Genomic DNA, 16,145 nt, shown 5'->3' on the forward strand with positions numbered 1-16,145 from the left:
ATTCTACTACTGAAGTTTAAATTGGTTTAGAAATTTTATGAATCTTTAACAAACTTATAATCTTTGATTAAATAATTCATTTTCCAAAGATGCTTCCTAAAGAAATGACAGAAATATGAGTTACTTTTAAATAAGGCATATATAATATTATTTTATATGCCAGTGGGGCCAAGAAGAGAATTTAATGCCCTACCATAAGGAAATGCTTCAATGAGCATCATGATACATATATAAAGAAATATCATTTTTGAAACATAAATAGTATTTTCAAAGAATTTGTAATGACATAATATATTTGTAATAAAAATTTAACAGCAAAAATACAGATTTTTAAAATAAGAGTCTGGAAGAAAATGTTCTAAAATATTACTAGTGACTATTTACTTCCTGTCCTTCAATTTTCCCTTGATTGCTTTATAATTGGTTTCTTACCACACTGTGCTACATATCAATTCTTTTTTGTTATTTTAATTTTTAATTGAGATTCAGGGGTATTTGTGCAGGTTTGTTAAAGGGTAGATTTCATGGTGCTTCTAATGATCCCATCACTCAGATAGTTAATATAGTACCCAATAGAAAGGTTTATAAGTGAGAACATGCAATATTTGGTTTTCTGTTCCTGCATTAATTTGCTTAGGATGATGGCTCCAGCTGCATCCATATTGCAAAGGAGATGACTTTGTTCTTTTTTATGGCTGTGTAGTATTCCATGGTGTATATGTACTGCATTTTCTTTACACTAGGTACTGATGGGTACCTAGGTTGATTATGTCTTTGCTATTGTTAATAGTGCTGTAATAAACATAAACACAGTCGTTTTTTGGAAGAATGATTTATTTTCCTTTGGGTATATACCCAGTGATGGAATTGCTAGGTCAAATGATAGTTCTATTTTGAGTTCTTTGAGAAATTTCCAAATTGTTTTGCACAGGGCTGAACTAATTTACATTCTCATCCACAGTATGTGAGTGTTCTCTTTTCTCCACAGCCTCACCAATATCTGTTATTTTATCTGATTCCAAAGCTAGCAGAAGAAAAGAAAAAACTAAAATCAGAGCAGTACTAAAGGAAATTGCCACCCCAAAACCATACAAAGGATCAACAAGATGAAAAGTTTCTTTTTTGAAAGGAGAAACAAGAACAATAGATAATTAGCTAGATTAACAAAGAAAAAACGAGAGAAGATCCAAATAGGCACAATCAGAAATGACAAATGAAATATTACAACTCATCCCACAGAAGTGTAAAAGATCATCAGAGACTATTTCATGTTTTCACATTTCTATGTGAACAAACTAGGAAATCAACAAATGCATAAATTCCTGGAAACACACAACCTCCCAAGATTGAATCAGGAAGAAATGGAAACCATGGACAGACCAATAACAACTTCTGAAACTGAATCAAAAATATAAAACCTACCAACCAAAGAAAAAACAAAAGCCTGGGCCAGATGGATTGACAGCTGAATTCTACCAAACACACAAAGAAGAGATGGTGCCAATTCTACTGAAACTATTCCAAAAAATCAAGGAGGAGAGATTCTTCCCTAAGCCATCCTATGAAACCAGTATCATTCTGATACCAAAACCCAGCAAAGGCACAACAACAACAACAAAAAAAACTACACGTCAATATCCCTGAAGAACACAAATGCAAAAATCCTCAACAAAATACTAGCAAACTGAATCTAGCCTCACATCAAAAGTTAATTTACCACAATCAACTAGGTTTTATTCCTGGGATGCAAGGTTGGCTCAACATACAGAAATCAATAAATGTGATTCACTATGTAAACAGAATTAAAAACAAAAATCATTCAATGTTCTCTTGAAGTGCATTAATAACCAACTTTTCAGATACCAAGGATGACATTTTTTGAGTCATCATGCTTTTTGAGCTTTTCAAAGCCTTTGACACTTTAAGCCTCAACAACTACTTCAAATATCTCAAAAGTTGTTTTATTACTTTCTGGTAGTGCTTTCCCTTGGGCTTCTTGTCCCTGTAATCAGTTTCTCCTTTTTCTTGAAAGGCTTCTCTACCTCTGCTTAACTGTAGTGTTCCTCCAAGTTTTGGTTCTTGATTTCTTTTTTCTCAATGCACAAATTTTCTCTTAGAAAATTATAGCTTAATATTTCTAACCTTCTAATAAAACATACTGTTTTGATTGGAGCCATCTGTTTACTTCTGGAGCCTAGGGTAGAATCAACCACACTTGAAGTACATTAACTGGAAGTGCTGTTCCCTAAAGGGAAACTGAGGAATTGTTATCAAAAGAAAGGGTCATTAATGTTTGGTGTTGTGCTGATGGCAAACACAACGGATCTTCTCAATGGAACATTCTTGTCTCCAGGTGTTCTCTACTTAAATTGTCCCCCCATATACACTCTGTCTTGCCTGGTGGCATCACATTCCTGCGCACAACTTGTATGAGTCACAGTTGTAAGCAGAGCAGGGGCCACAATCTAAAGGTTGAAGTTCAAAGTACTTAGTGACTTGTTCCCTAACTACTTTTCCAGCCTTGTACCACCCTCACCCACCTGGACAGGCATACAAACCTTCACTTCAATGATGTTGGTAGTCCTTTCAGATCCCCTAACAGACCCTGCAACTCCCCTGGTCCCATTATTGCATTTGACATGCCTTGGGTCTTTTAGGGCCTCATTCAAATTCTACCCTTAAATCATGCCCCTCCCATGGCTTGTATCACAGCCTCATGTTGTGTCAAACACTTATGTATTTACCAGATGCTGAGCCTCTGGAGGATGTAGGTAAAAATTCATCTCTGTATTTCCCAGAGTAACTTACATACCGCCTTTCAAATAGTCAATAAATGTTTGTTGAAATTGTTGACTTGTGGAATTACGCAGCCTTAGGCTGAAGAGCAGAAGTTGGGATTGGCACAGAGCTCAGTATTTTCAGCGTGTAATTTCTTCAGGGCTCTACAGGTGACTGAATCTGACAAGCTGCTGGGCAGGAAAGGTGATTCAAATTACATATTTAAGGGAAGACGTAATTCAGCCCATGTGTTGGGATAAAATAAGCAAGCACTCAGAAACTTCACACAAATAAGAAAGAGGCCCAGTGTAAGCTACAGGGGCCCCGTTGAAGTGTTTTAAAAACACATTTCCCACTATTTGAGGGAGTTTCTCTAGTATTAGAAAAGAAAGAGTTCCTGGGCAGGTTGGAACTCAGCTGATTAGTGGTTAGACTCTGAATAAGAGGTGCAGAAATTTTCCTACTTTGTAAGCATGTCTTTATTTGCATAATGTTCTAACAGCTTGGAGAATACCTGAGATACTTGTGACTTGTGAGGGAAAAATGAAAGTAATCAGAATTTTTTTTCTTTGGAGACAGTCTTACTCTGTTGGCCAGGCTGGACTGCAGTGGTGTGATCTCTGCTCACTACACCTTACAGGTTCAAGTGATTCTCCTGCCTCAGCCTCCCAAATAGCTGAGATTACAGGTGTGCACCACCATGCCCTACTAATTTTTTTTTTTTTATTTTGATTAGAGATGGAATCTCATCATGTTCCCCAGGGTGGTCTCAAACTCCTGAGCTCAAGCAATCTACCCACTTTGGCCTCCCAAAGTGCTAGGATTACAGGCATGAGCCACCCCACCTGACCAATAAATGTTTATATTAAGTGGTACTTAAAATGCTTGCCTTTTGTCTTATGTCATTTTTACGTAACCAAATACCCATAGCAATTAGCCTAGGGTGGTTAGAAAAGAAATACATTGTGATCATGAGGGTCACATACACATACACATATGGGGCAGTATCACTTTTTGAAGTAGTAGAAAGAGCATCAAACAGAGTGCGCTAATATGTGGTCTCTAGCTTGAGCAGTAGGACTAACTAGCTCTGTGGCTATGAAAGTATTTCCTAAATGCTCTGAGCCTCTCAACATAATCTGAGAATCTAAGTCACAGTTGCAATTGCCTTTAAAGTCATCGTAAACTTTTTGAGATCATGCGATTCTATATTTGATAAGATATTATATGTAAGATATATAAAAATACCAAAAAGGGGTTAGACGAATCTGATAATAGACAGTCAACAATGTTCTTCAATTATCTTGGGCTTCAGGGGCTCAGAACTTTCTATTATCTTGGGGTAGAGAACTAAAATGAATACATATTGTCCTGTCTTTTAGTTATAAAGCTCTTTTCTTGTTTTACTAGAGAAAATAGCCTTCAGTTCTCACGTGAAGAAGCTATTGCACTTGTCCTGGCAAGAGATAATATTTCATTAGACTAGGGTAGAAAGAATTGAGGAATAATCAAGTTTTGAATATGTTTTAGATATAGAGTAATATAATTCATAGAAATACAAGTTGTGGGATATTTCAGAAAGAGAAGAACCAACTGTGATTCCTAGATGTAGGCCTGTAATAAATGGGTTGATGGTGGTGCTATTTATTAATATGAGCAAAGATTAGGACCCAGGAAAATTTGAGTAGGAGTGGAGATAATGGCTTTTTTAACACATTAAGTTTGAGTTATCTTTTAAATATCCAAGTGGAAATACTGAGTAAACAATTGAATATACAAAGTCTAGGGATATGCTTAGAGAAGAATGTGCTTTAAGGAGGGAAGGGTCAATACTGTCCAATGTTGCTGAGGTTCAAGTATGATGAGTATGTGGAATTCAACACAATTTCCATTTGAGAATTGTGGTCATAAATTCGAACTACATTCAGTAAATTTGACTTGTCACTTTCTTCACTAATATTTACCTACTCAGAAGCAGGTACCATGTAACAGGACAGGAAGTTTAGACAGGTTTGGGTTCCACTACATGAGTGTATTAAAGGGAGAGAGGTAAAAAGGAGATTTTGCAAGAGCGTGGTTTCACTTGATGTAGCCAGCAATACACTTATACTGAGCAAGCTACAACTACATTAACTCTTCTGTCCTATGTCATACTCTAGTCCACAGAGAGTGTAATTACCTTCTATTCCATGAGACTTCACACTGACCTAGTGCATGGATGATATTATGCTGACTGGACCTTGAGAGCAGGAAGTAAAGGCCACTCATCCTAAGACACATGATTGCCAGAGGGTAGGAAAAAAAGTTTCATAAAAATTCAAGGGTCTGCCTTTTTCAGCAAGAGTTCTAGGAACCTAGTACTATGTGGGGTATCAAGATATCTCTTTCAAGGTTAATGACAGGTCATTGCATCCGACCTTTCTAATACTAAGAAGGAGGCATAGGGCTTAATGGCCTTTTAAAATTTTATTAGCAACATATACCTCATTTGTATGTGTGTGGTGACCCATTTACTGAAGTTTCCAAAAAGCTACAAAGTTTGAGTGGAACACAGAATAAGAGAATGCCCTATAATATGTCCAGGTTGCTCTGAAAGTTTTTCTGCCACTATGTGTGTGACTTGTAGGGACGTTGTATGAACATCCTTGAAAGGATGGTCCAGAGAAAGCCTGTCAGTGTCTCTAATTACAGTGTGTAGAAATGACAGACAATTGTCCCAACACAGTCCAGCAAAACAAAAGCAATATCTCACTACAGGGAAAAGGTCAGGCAGATTTTCCTGCTGCCCGTTATAAAATACTTGATTTTCCCGCCTTGAGACGTAAACTCATTGTATATGCAACATCTAACTGGGCTACTTCACGATACCTTAGTAGAACCTGGAGCTTAGGAAAATTGACACAAACAACTCATGCTGCTTGTTGTTCTGTGAGTAATAAATGTTTTCATCTTTGGTCCAGGAGACTCATGTCTTCTGCTGGTGCCCAAGAAACTATGGCAGGCTAATTTCTTAGCTTGGAAGTATGGTGTAATCTCAGACTCTTTACAGCTGCTGGAAATTTTTAGTGAGGAGGATGGGATGCTTACAAAAATGTGTCCTTCTGGAAGAGAAAGAATAGAGTCTTGTAGGCCTGGTTTGGGAATCTGAGAATACCCTCTATGATCCAGTAGAAAATGCCCTCACCCAAGTATGAAGTAATGGTCACCCATTATCCTACCTGTTGCTGCATGTTTGGAGGCTGAGCTCAAGGAGTAGAACTAAAAGAAGCCTCTTGAATAGTGATTTCAGTTTTGCGTGCTCTCTAAATGGCAGAGCAGGAGGTAACATTTATCGTAACAATGTGGAAGCAAGTCCTGAGACCCCAGACAAACGGCCATGTGACTATAGCTACTGAATCAAGGAGTCCCTAAAGCAGAAATAAATGACGTCAGCAATGGGAATGAAGAGCTTTGGGTGGATCAGAAACATCGCCTGAGCCATAAACAGCCTCTACAAGAGAGAAAGTCAATGTGTGTGCTATATGGCTGGCATGGAGCTGCTTCCTTCCTCTCTACCACCAATCCCTCCCTCTCCTTTTACCCAATTTCAAATGCTTTAAGAGGAGGATGATTAGGGTGTGGCTGAAGACTGTTTCCAACGGCACTAAAGCCAGACGCAAACAGCTGAACATACATGAAAATTCTGTGAAGGGATGGAATGCTGTGGTTGGGACCTCTTGGACTAATTTAATATACTCTTGCTGTTGTTTCCACATCTGAATACATAAGAGCAATTGCTGTGTTGACGTGACTGTAAGTGCTTTAAGGGATTTTCCCAATCAGGAAGAAAAGTGCTGATGGTACAAAAGCTCCTGCCACTTACCATCAGTGGGAACCAGGATTTAGAATGAGTGCCTCTCTCCTCTGATGTCTTGTTTGTCAGCAAGTCAGAAGCCTCAGTCTGAATTACACTGACTGTGATGTTATCACACCTCTACCAGCTGGGGTGGTTGATAAACCCTGACAAAATTCAGTCCTGCTTGCCAAGTTGTTTCTTAGAACAATGTGGATAAATTCAAAATGCTTAGTTCCTCTGGGAGTCAAAGAAAAACTGCTGTATCTTCAATGTCCCCGGCACCTGAAAGGAGGTCCAACACCTTATTTGATTCTTTAGGTATTGGACTACATGTGACTCACTTGGGCATTCAGCTTTCTCATTTATATCAGCTGCCCATAAATTAGCATGCTTTGAGTGGGAGCCAAACCAACCAATTGTAGAGAAAGTTATCCAGCAAGCTGTGGCATGCTCTTTTTACCTTTGGGATCCCATAACCTCAATGATCCCTTTGAACTGTAAGTCTGTGTGACTGATGATTTTAACATCTGGCAAAGGAAAACAGCTTCCCCACAGGCACCTCTTGAAATTATGGATTCATTGCCTACCTGACACAGCTACCATATAGCCCTCTAAGAGTTCTTATTAGCTAACTATGGGTGTCTTGTTAAAACCAAACTTCTGACCCATGGAAACTTCGTGACCCTCAAGCCTGATGCTCCCATTTGAGGATGGTTAACTTGGATTTCATGAGTAACCAGGTGGGAATGGCCCAACAAATATCACTTGTCAAATGGAAATGGAATGTTCAAGAACATAGTTGGCCTGCCCCAGTGGCATCTGACTTCAAGTAGGGCAGAATCTCAAAACTTGCACAGTTATTGACAGACAACAAATGAACACGCCATCTACTCTGAATGGAGACATTATCTTCATCTTTCAAGGTTGTTTATACATAAACATCATTTAAAAATAGTCAAAACCAAAAGCCATCAGCAACTATGCTCACAAGGTACCTAGAAATGCAAGCAACCCATACATAATTGCCGTCCAACAATATGCTGGCACTGGATAAACGTGGGCGGCTACATTTCACTTGAAGGACAGTGAAGGAAAATCCTCCTGGTGAGCAGAACTTTGAGCAGTATACATGATGGTTTATCTTCCTTAGAAGGAAAAAACAGAGATTCAGATATATATTGATTCATGGGTAGTGGCTAACAGTTTGACTGATGGTTAGGGACTTGGAAGGAAGATGATTAGGAAAATGGTGTAAGGAGGTCTTGGGAGGAGCTATTTGGATAAACTTTTCAGAATGGACACATAATGAAGACATTTGTGTTCCATGTGAGTGCTCAACAAGGAGCAGAGTAAGATCTGAACAATCAGATAGACAAGATGTTTTGTTCTGTAGACATCAAGCAGCGTCTTTCCCTGGTTTCATATTCCATTTTGTGCTGCTGTAACAGAATACTAGAGAAACAGAATACCAGAGACTGGGTAATTTATAATGAGCCAAAATTTACTTGGCTCATGGTTCTGGAGGCTGGGAAGTCCAAGATCAAATCACCGGCATCTGGTGAAGAACTTCTTGCTGCATTATAACAAGGTGGAAGATGTCACATGGGGAGAGACAGAGGAAAGTGGACCAGATTCATCCTTTTACAAGGAACCTGTCCTGTGATAATAAGCCCATTCCTGAGATAACGTTAATCCATTCACAAGGGCAGAACCCTCATGACCTGATCACTTCTTGAAGGTCCCACCTTTCAATACTGTTGCATTGGAGATTAAGTTTCCAACACATAAACTTTTGGGGGCACATCCAATCCATAGAACCTGAGCTTCTGTGTCTTGGCCCAGTGGGTGCATAGACAATGTGTCCATGATAGCAGGGATAAAAGTTATGTATGGGATCAAACAGATTTATTTCCAGGGCTAATATCACTCTGGCACCTACTGAGTGCACCATTTTCCAACCACAGATGAGACACTAAGATATTGGTGGCACTACTCCCACAGGGTCATCAGTTAGACATCCTAATGGCAGGTTGATTCTATTGGATTGCTTCCATCAGTAAAAGGACAGCACTTAGTTCTCATCAGAATAGAGATTTTTATCTTCCCTGCCGGCAAAGCTTTTGTCCAAACCATTATCTATGGGCTCATAGAAGCCTTATTCATCATCATAATATTCTACAACATTGAATATGATCAAGAAACTCATTTCACAACAAATGAAAGGTGGCAATAAGCTCATGCACATGAAATTTCTACCATGGTGCGCACATTTTCATTTATCCATTGGCTGTTCATATATATGCTCTTGTAAAGTGTTTTTTGAAGTCTTTTGCTCACTTTTTAATAGTGTTGATCATTTTTATTATTGATTTATAGGAATTTTTATATAGTATGAATGCATTTTAAAATAATTACTATAATAGCATCTGCAATGATAATCTACTCCCAAAAGAGATTAAATTAGAAATTTACTTATTTGAATCTGAGACTGAAACTATAGGCATAATTTATATGAGTTGGTGTATTAGTCCATTCTCACATTTCTATAAAAAATAGCTGAGACTAGATAATTTATAAAGAAAAGAGGTTTAATTGGCTCAGGGTTCTGCAAGCTGTACAGGAAGCATGGCATCATCAGCTTTTGGGGAGGCCTCAGGGAGCTTTTTCTCATGGCAGAAGGCAAAGCAGGAGGTAGCACCTCACATGGCCACAGCAGGAGGAAGACAGAGAGGGAGGAGAGATGCTACATACCTGTACTTAGTTAATTACTTTTAAACTTTTATTTTAGGTTGGGGGTACATCTGAAGGTTTGTTAAACAGCCAGATCTCACTAGAACTCACCCACTATCGTGACAGTCCCAAGGAGGAAATCCATCTTCATAATCCAATCACCTCCCAACAGGCCCTACCTCCAACAATGGGGATTGCAATGCAGCATGAGATTTGGGTGGGGACACAGAACCAAAACATATCAGTTGCTTATATCAATAAGGTCCAACAGGGTTTGCTTCTGGTGAAATGTGCAGTGGAGAGGCTAGAGGAGGTGATTTGCTTGGTAAGGACAGAACCCAAAAAGTATGTCTCAACCCTGCACTCTCACAGAGAAGGGGAGGAACAGATTAACTTCCTGGCTTTCATCTCAGCTTTCTCCAACCTGCAAAATGCTAAAACATCTTATTGCCTGTCTGAAGGCACTGAACTGGAACTTAGTTATCAATCATTTGGGATTTTAAAAGAAGACAAATTCAAATGCTTGTTTTCTTACTTATCTTTAAAAACCTTAATTGGCAACTCAGAATCCAATGGCAGAATTGTGAATAAAATATTTCTTTCTTTAGTTGTTTAGAAGACAAAATAACAAAGGTAGTTTAGAGCAAATGTCTGTCTCCGTTGTTCTTTTACTTGTATACAGTTTTCATAAGCTTTGGAGACTAGTGATAGAATTGAGAAAAGGGTGAGAAAACTGGGATAGATGGCAAAAATGCCCACTTATTTCATAGCTTCTTCCAACAAGAGGTGGAGTATATTTCCCTTGCCTTTAAATCTGAGCCAAAATGATGACTTCCTTTGACCAATTAAATGTAGCAGAAGTGAGATCATACAAGTTCCAATCCAAGGCTTCATGAGGCCTTGAGTGTCCTCTTTTGGAATTCTGAGGCCACTATAGGAAAAAGCTTGGGCTAGTCCACCAGATGATGAAAGGCACACTGCCCAGTGATGCCTCTCGCTCTGAACCACCAATGCCAGTAGCCAGACATCCAGCAAAGCCATCCTAGATCATCCTGCAGTGATGAGCGAAGCCAGCCCAGATCAGAAGGATCACTCAGCTGATCCATGGAGTCATGGACAAATCAATGTTGTTTTAAGCTGTTATGTGATGAGGTGGTTTATGATGCTAGAAAAGCTAACTGACACAGGGCCCTTTTTTAACAAACTTGGTGAATTGTAGAAGCCCGGAACTACTTGACAACTGCAGACACACAAACATTGCAGCCATTCTGCAAATACGGAAGGCCGATAACCAGGCTTTTATACTCTAAGATTTTATTTAAAATATACCCTGAAGTGGCCCATCTGCTTTAGAAAAGGTTATGGTAGACTTTTTGGTGTGCATTTCAAGAACTATCAAACAGTAAAATGGCATATTTTAAAACTGAAGAAGACAAAATAGCCTATGTCTGCTCAGGTAAATAATCCCAACATTATGGAAGCATTATAGAAATTTCCTCTGTTGATTGTATCATAGCAATATTTAATTGAATGCTTAAATGTTTAACTTAATACTTAAAGATACATTGTAAATAGTCACTTGCACAAGGCAAGAAAAGGTTGAACCAGGAAAGCCTGTAGTCCCAGCTACTTGGGAGGCTGAGGCAGGAGAATGGCGTGAACCCGGGAGGCGGAGCTTGTAGCGAGCCGAGATCGCACCACTGCACTCTAGCCTGGGTGACACAGCAAGACTCCATCTCAAAAAAAAAAAAAATATATATATATATATATACACACACACACACACACACACACACACACACATACACACACATATATCATTTAAAATGGTAGTTTTATTTCTTTTTCTCTTTTCTTTTTATTTATTTATTTATTTTTTGAGATGGAGTCTTGCTCTGTCACCCAGGCTACAGTGCAGTGGCACGATCTTGGCTCACTTCAACCTCCGTCTCCCATTTCAAGTGATTCTCCTGCCTCAGCCTCCTGAGCAGCTGGGATTACAGGCATCCGCCATCAAGCCCAGCTAAGTTTTGTATTTTTAGTAGAGACGGCGTTTCACCATGTTGGCCAAGCTGGTCTCAAACTCCTGACCTCGGGTCATCAGCCCACCTTGGCCTCCCAAAGTGCTGGTACTACACTGCTCCCAGCCAGTAGTTTTATTTCGATTACCTTTGTATTTCCAGTAAGAAGAATATTTTTTAAAGTGGAATTTTTTTCCTTACATTTTGAGACATTGGAAACAGCTTCCTTAAAGGAAATCAAAATATCTAGAGTCCAAAGGCAACTTTTGTTTGAGTGCTGGTTTGCCCACTATTATGTGAGCTTGAGCTAGTTCCTTTTAATTTCTTCACCTGTATATTGAGGTTCATGATATCTATTTAACAGAATTAGGTGAAGATTCAACACGATAACGTTCATTAAAGGAGATGACACATTGTAAATGCTTAACCAGTATTTACTACTACCCTGCAATTTTATAATTCTTAAATCTTGTTTTTGAGTATGTCTGGACCAAGAAAAAAATGATGGATAAATATCAGAGCATCATTAAATTGATGATCACAAATTAAAGAAGCAAAGCACCTGAGTTCACATTTCTTTATATTATTTTTGTCACTAATAGTATTCTGTTATAATAACCAAAATGTGACATTTTTGCAAAATTCTTTTTTCCACAGGAATAATTATGTGTTTTTATTACTGTTCTTTAGATATAGTGCAATTACATGGCACTTTATATTTATGAAGGGGCTGTAATATCCTATATGTTCCTTGACTGTGTCTTCAGCACTTAGATATATGTAGGCCAGATCTTATTACTCCATATTCTTAAGCAGGAAAGTGAGAAGCTGTTAAATTAAATGACCTACCCAAGGTCACGTGGTGATAGAAGAGTCTCAGTGTTCTGCTCGATCCCTTGCTATTGGTACAATATAGGCTGATACAGGTTCACACTTGTGAGTATGAGTGCCGTGTTTTGTTAGCCATTTTAATCTGCTTTTAACTGGCACTTTTCTGCTTATTTTGGAGCTTGTTTTGTTAAGGCTTCTTTAGACATAACCCAGAGATGACAGGTTTGGAGTTTGAACTCAAAATGGAAACACTGGGTGTGTAAAATTTATTTACTGTTAGCAAACCACAGCTTCCTGTTATTTGGCTTTCTTTAAAATGGCTTTTTTTTTTTTTTTTTTTTTTTAACGTAAGGAAAGTAATTTTAAACACTCTTGGACAATTGATAATTTCTTGTATATTAGGTAACTATGAAATAAACCAATTTTTAATGATCGAAGTGTAAATAAATCAAATACATATGGATACGATTTTCTTTAAAACACACATGGGTTTAAAAACAAAATAAAATTGCTCAGGGCCAAATACATCTGGAATTTTATTGAGCCCAAAACATTTGAAAAGTAGATTGTGACCTTCAACAGACTGTCACTGTGGCTCAATCCTAAACTTTTTTTGTTTTTTAATGTATCTGGTGGAACCTAGATCAAGAGTAAGTTGCTCTCAAGGTGAGGTTAAGTGTACTGAAATGATGACTTCTCAGCCTAAATGCCCTTCGGGCAGACCCACTCCAGCACGTGAAATTTCACCATCATAAGCACTTTTTTTTTTTTTTTTTTTTTTTGAGACGGAGTCTCTCTCTGTCGCCCAGGCTGGAGTGCAGTGGCGCGATCTCGGCTCACTGCAAGCTCCGCCTCCCGGGTTTACGCCATTCTCCTGCCTCAGCCTCCCAAGTAGCTGGGACTATAGGCGCCCGCCACCGCGCCCGGCTAATTTTTTGTATTTTCAGTAGAGACGGGGTTTCACCGTGTTAGCCAGGATGGTCTCCATCTCCGGACCTCGTGATCCGCCCGCCTCGGCCTCCCAAAGTGCAGGGATTACAGGCGTGAGCCACCACGCCCGGCCAGCAACTTTTTTTTTCTAAAGAGATTTATCACTTGGAAAAAACAGATCCCTGCTAAAAAAAGTGAATAATATCAGGAAAAAATAATAAAGCAGTTAATATTTAAGTAGCCCTTTATAATTAACAAACCCTTCACTACCTAACTGCTTGAATGCTATTTTTACATGTAGCTTATAAGACATATTCCAGTATTGCATGTGAGGCTTGGAAAGGAAAGTGATTTGCCCAAGATGTTAGGGCTCAAGCCAGGACAAGAACCAAAGACTTCTATAACTAGGATTTCACTATGCCACACTTTCTCTTAGATAGCATGCCTTTGTTTGCCCTTGCCAACCCATTGGTTGGCTTAGCTTCTCAGCCTATTAGCTGTCACCTGGAAACACTTAGAATAAAGATCTTTAAAAATGAGACGTGCAAAAAACAACAGATGCTGGTAAGGCGGTGGAGAAAAGGGAATGCTTATGCACTATTGGTGGGAGTGTAAATTAACCCAGCCACTATGGAAAGCAGTCTGTAGCTTTCTCAAAGAACTTAAAACACAGCTATCATTTTACCCAGTAATCCCACTAATGGGTATATATCCAAAGACAATAAATCATTCTACCAAAGACACTACTCACAATAGCAAAGACATAAAATCAACCTGGGTGCCCATCAACAGTGGATTGAATAAAGAAGATATGGTACATATACACCATGGAATACTACATAGCCATAAAAAGAATAACATTGTGTCCTTTGCAGCAGTATGGATAGAGTTGGAGGCCATAATCATAAGTAAATTAATGCAGAAACGGAAAACCAAATACTGCATGTTTTCACTTATAAGTGCAGGCTAAGCATTGAGCACATACGGAAATAAATATGGAAATAATAGACACTGGGGACTACTAGAGGGTGGAGGGAGAGGGGGGTTAAAAAACTACCTATCAGATACTATGCTCACTACCAGGGTGATGAGATCCAAACTCCAAATCCCAGCATCGCACATTATTCCCATGTAACAAATTTGGACGTACATCTAAAATACAAGTTGAGTTTTTTTAAAAAGGAGGAATTATGTGGAAAGAAAAAGATTCAAATACAACATCAATATTTTAAAAATGGGTGGCAGAAAGAAACGTTCAAATAAAAAAGTGGGCAGTGAGTGCAAGACTGGGGTGGGGTGGAAGAATGGGTGTTTTTTTGAGATGTAGAGTTTGAAGTCTTTTAGGATGTCCGAAAATGTCCCTTGGGTAGTTGGAAATAGAAAGTTGGGAGCACAGGCCAGTGGCACAATGGATAACACATCTGACTATGGATTAAAGGATTCTAGGAAATAGAAAGTTGGCTTTGGGGTGACAGGATTTTTATAGTTACATGTCTGCCTGGAAGACAAGAGGTGAAATAGTGCCTCAAGACAATACTCTGAGATAAAGGCAAGGAAAACAAACTTCATATGCATAGACACTTCCTGCATCTCCTCTATCCTGTTCGTGTCTTGCTTTACTGCTCTTGCAAGTTTGAAACTCACAGAGAAATTGTTTTGCAAGAGTTGCCCTCCTCTGGGCATAAATGACTATACTTAAAGCATAAAATTACCATAATTTGAGTGTGCCACCTACTTTCTGATAGCTCTGACTGATATATGTTTACATTGCTTAAGGGAAATAACTTCATATTTGTTGTAGATAGCTGGTATTCTGTTTCTTAAGCCATGAAGGACACTTTGTTCTATAGGAAGTGTAATCCCTGTGCTACCTCCTGCCTTATACATAGGATAAAATACTTAAAGTCACAAATAAGAAGAGTTACTGTTTTCCCATCAGTAAGCAAGCTGATTCACAGCAACATATATACATATAGGTATGCTGGCCGGATTCAGGTCTTATAATAAAATTATTTAATAAAACCACATGTTGGGTTATTTCAAATTCACAGGACAGAGACATCCTCAAACATCATGTATGGGATTGGGATAATGGGCTAGTTATTCTAAGGATACATAGATTAGTTAATACAAACATATTTATTAGAGGGTGTTTTAGATTTAACTGTGCCACCTCTCACCCACCCCCCCACACACAAAAAAAGTATGTTGCAGCATCAATCCCCAGTGCATCAGAATGGGACCTTCTTTGGAAGTAGAGTCTTTCAGAGGTAAGCAAATAAAAGTGAGGTCATTAGGGTGAGCCCTGACTTAGTATGGGTTAAATATTGATATTGTGTAAGAATCCAAGGTCCTTATAAAAAAGATATGCACAGAGAAAGATGATGTGAAGATGCAGAGGGAGAAAACAGCTCTGTGACCGGAGTGATGCAGCTACAGGCCTAGGAACACCAGGGACTACCTGCAAATACCAGAAGCTGGAAGTGGCAAGGAAGGATGCTCCCCTAGAGTTGTTAGAGAGAGCATGGCTCTGCTGAAGCCTTGGTTTCAAGCTTCAAGCCTCCAGAATCATAGGTCAGTAAATTTCTGTTCTTTTTCAGGCCATCCCTACATTCTTAAGAAACTAATGCAGAGAGACACTGTGTTTCTGGGGCAAGGTGAGATGAAAGAGAAGAGCAGATGAATCTGGAAAGATGGGTATTGTAAAATAGAAAGGCAGTAATGGAGACGAGCTCTGACAGCAATTGAAGGTCCAGTCCTGCCTACCAGAAACAAGTGGGGCCCGTGGGTTCTTGATGGGCCTCAGAAGCAGGAGTTCAAAGATCTTTAGTGAGTTCTCAGCATTCGTGTGAGTGTTAGTTCTATTTCCCACCTGTGCCCGCCTTCAGTGGCCCACTGGCTCCCCTGCCTTCTGCTCTACATCTTTCTCTTTCTTCTCCCTCAAAGTTCCACTTCCTCTTAGATTTTTCTTCTTTCTCATGGAAGACTGTACCTGGTCCTTACTGATCACCCCTTTAACT

This window comes from Papio anubis, chromosome 5 (assembly GCF_008728515.1).
Source record: "Papio anubis isolate 15944 chromosome 5, Panubis1.0, whole genome shotgun sequence".
Lineage (NCBI taxonomy): Eukaryota > Metazoa > Chordata > Mammalia > Primates > Cercopithecidae > Papio > Papio anubis.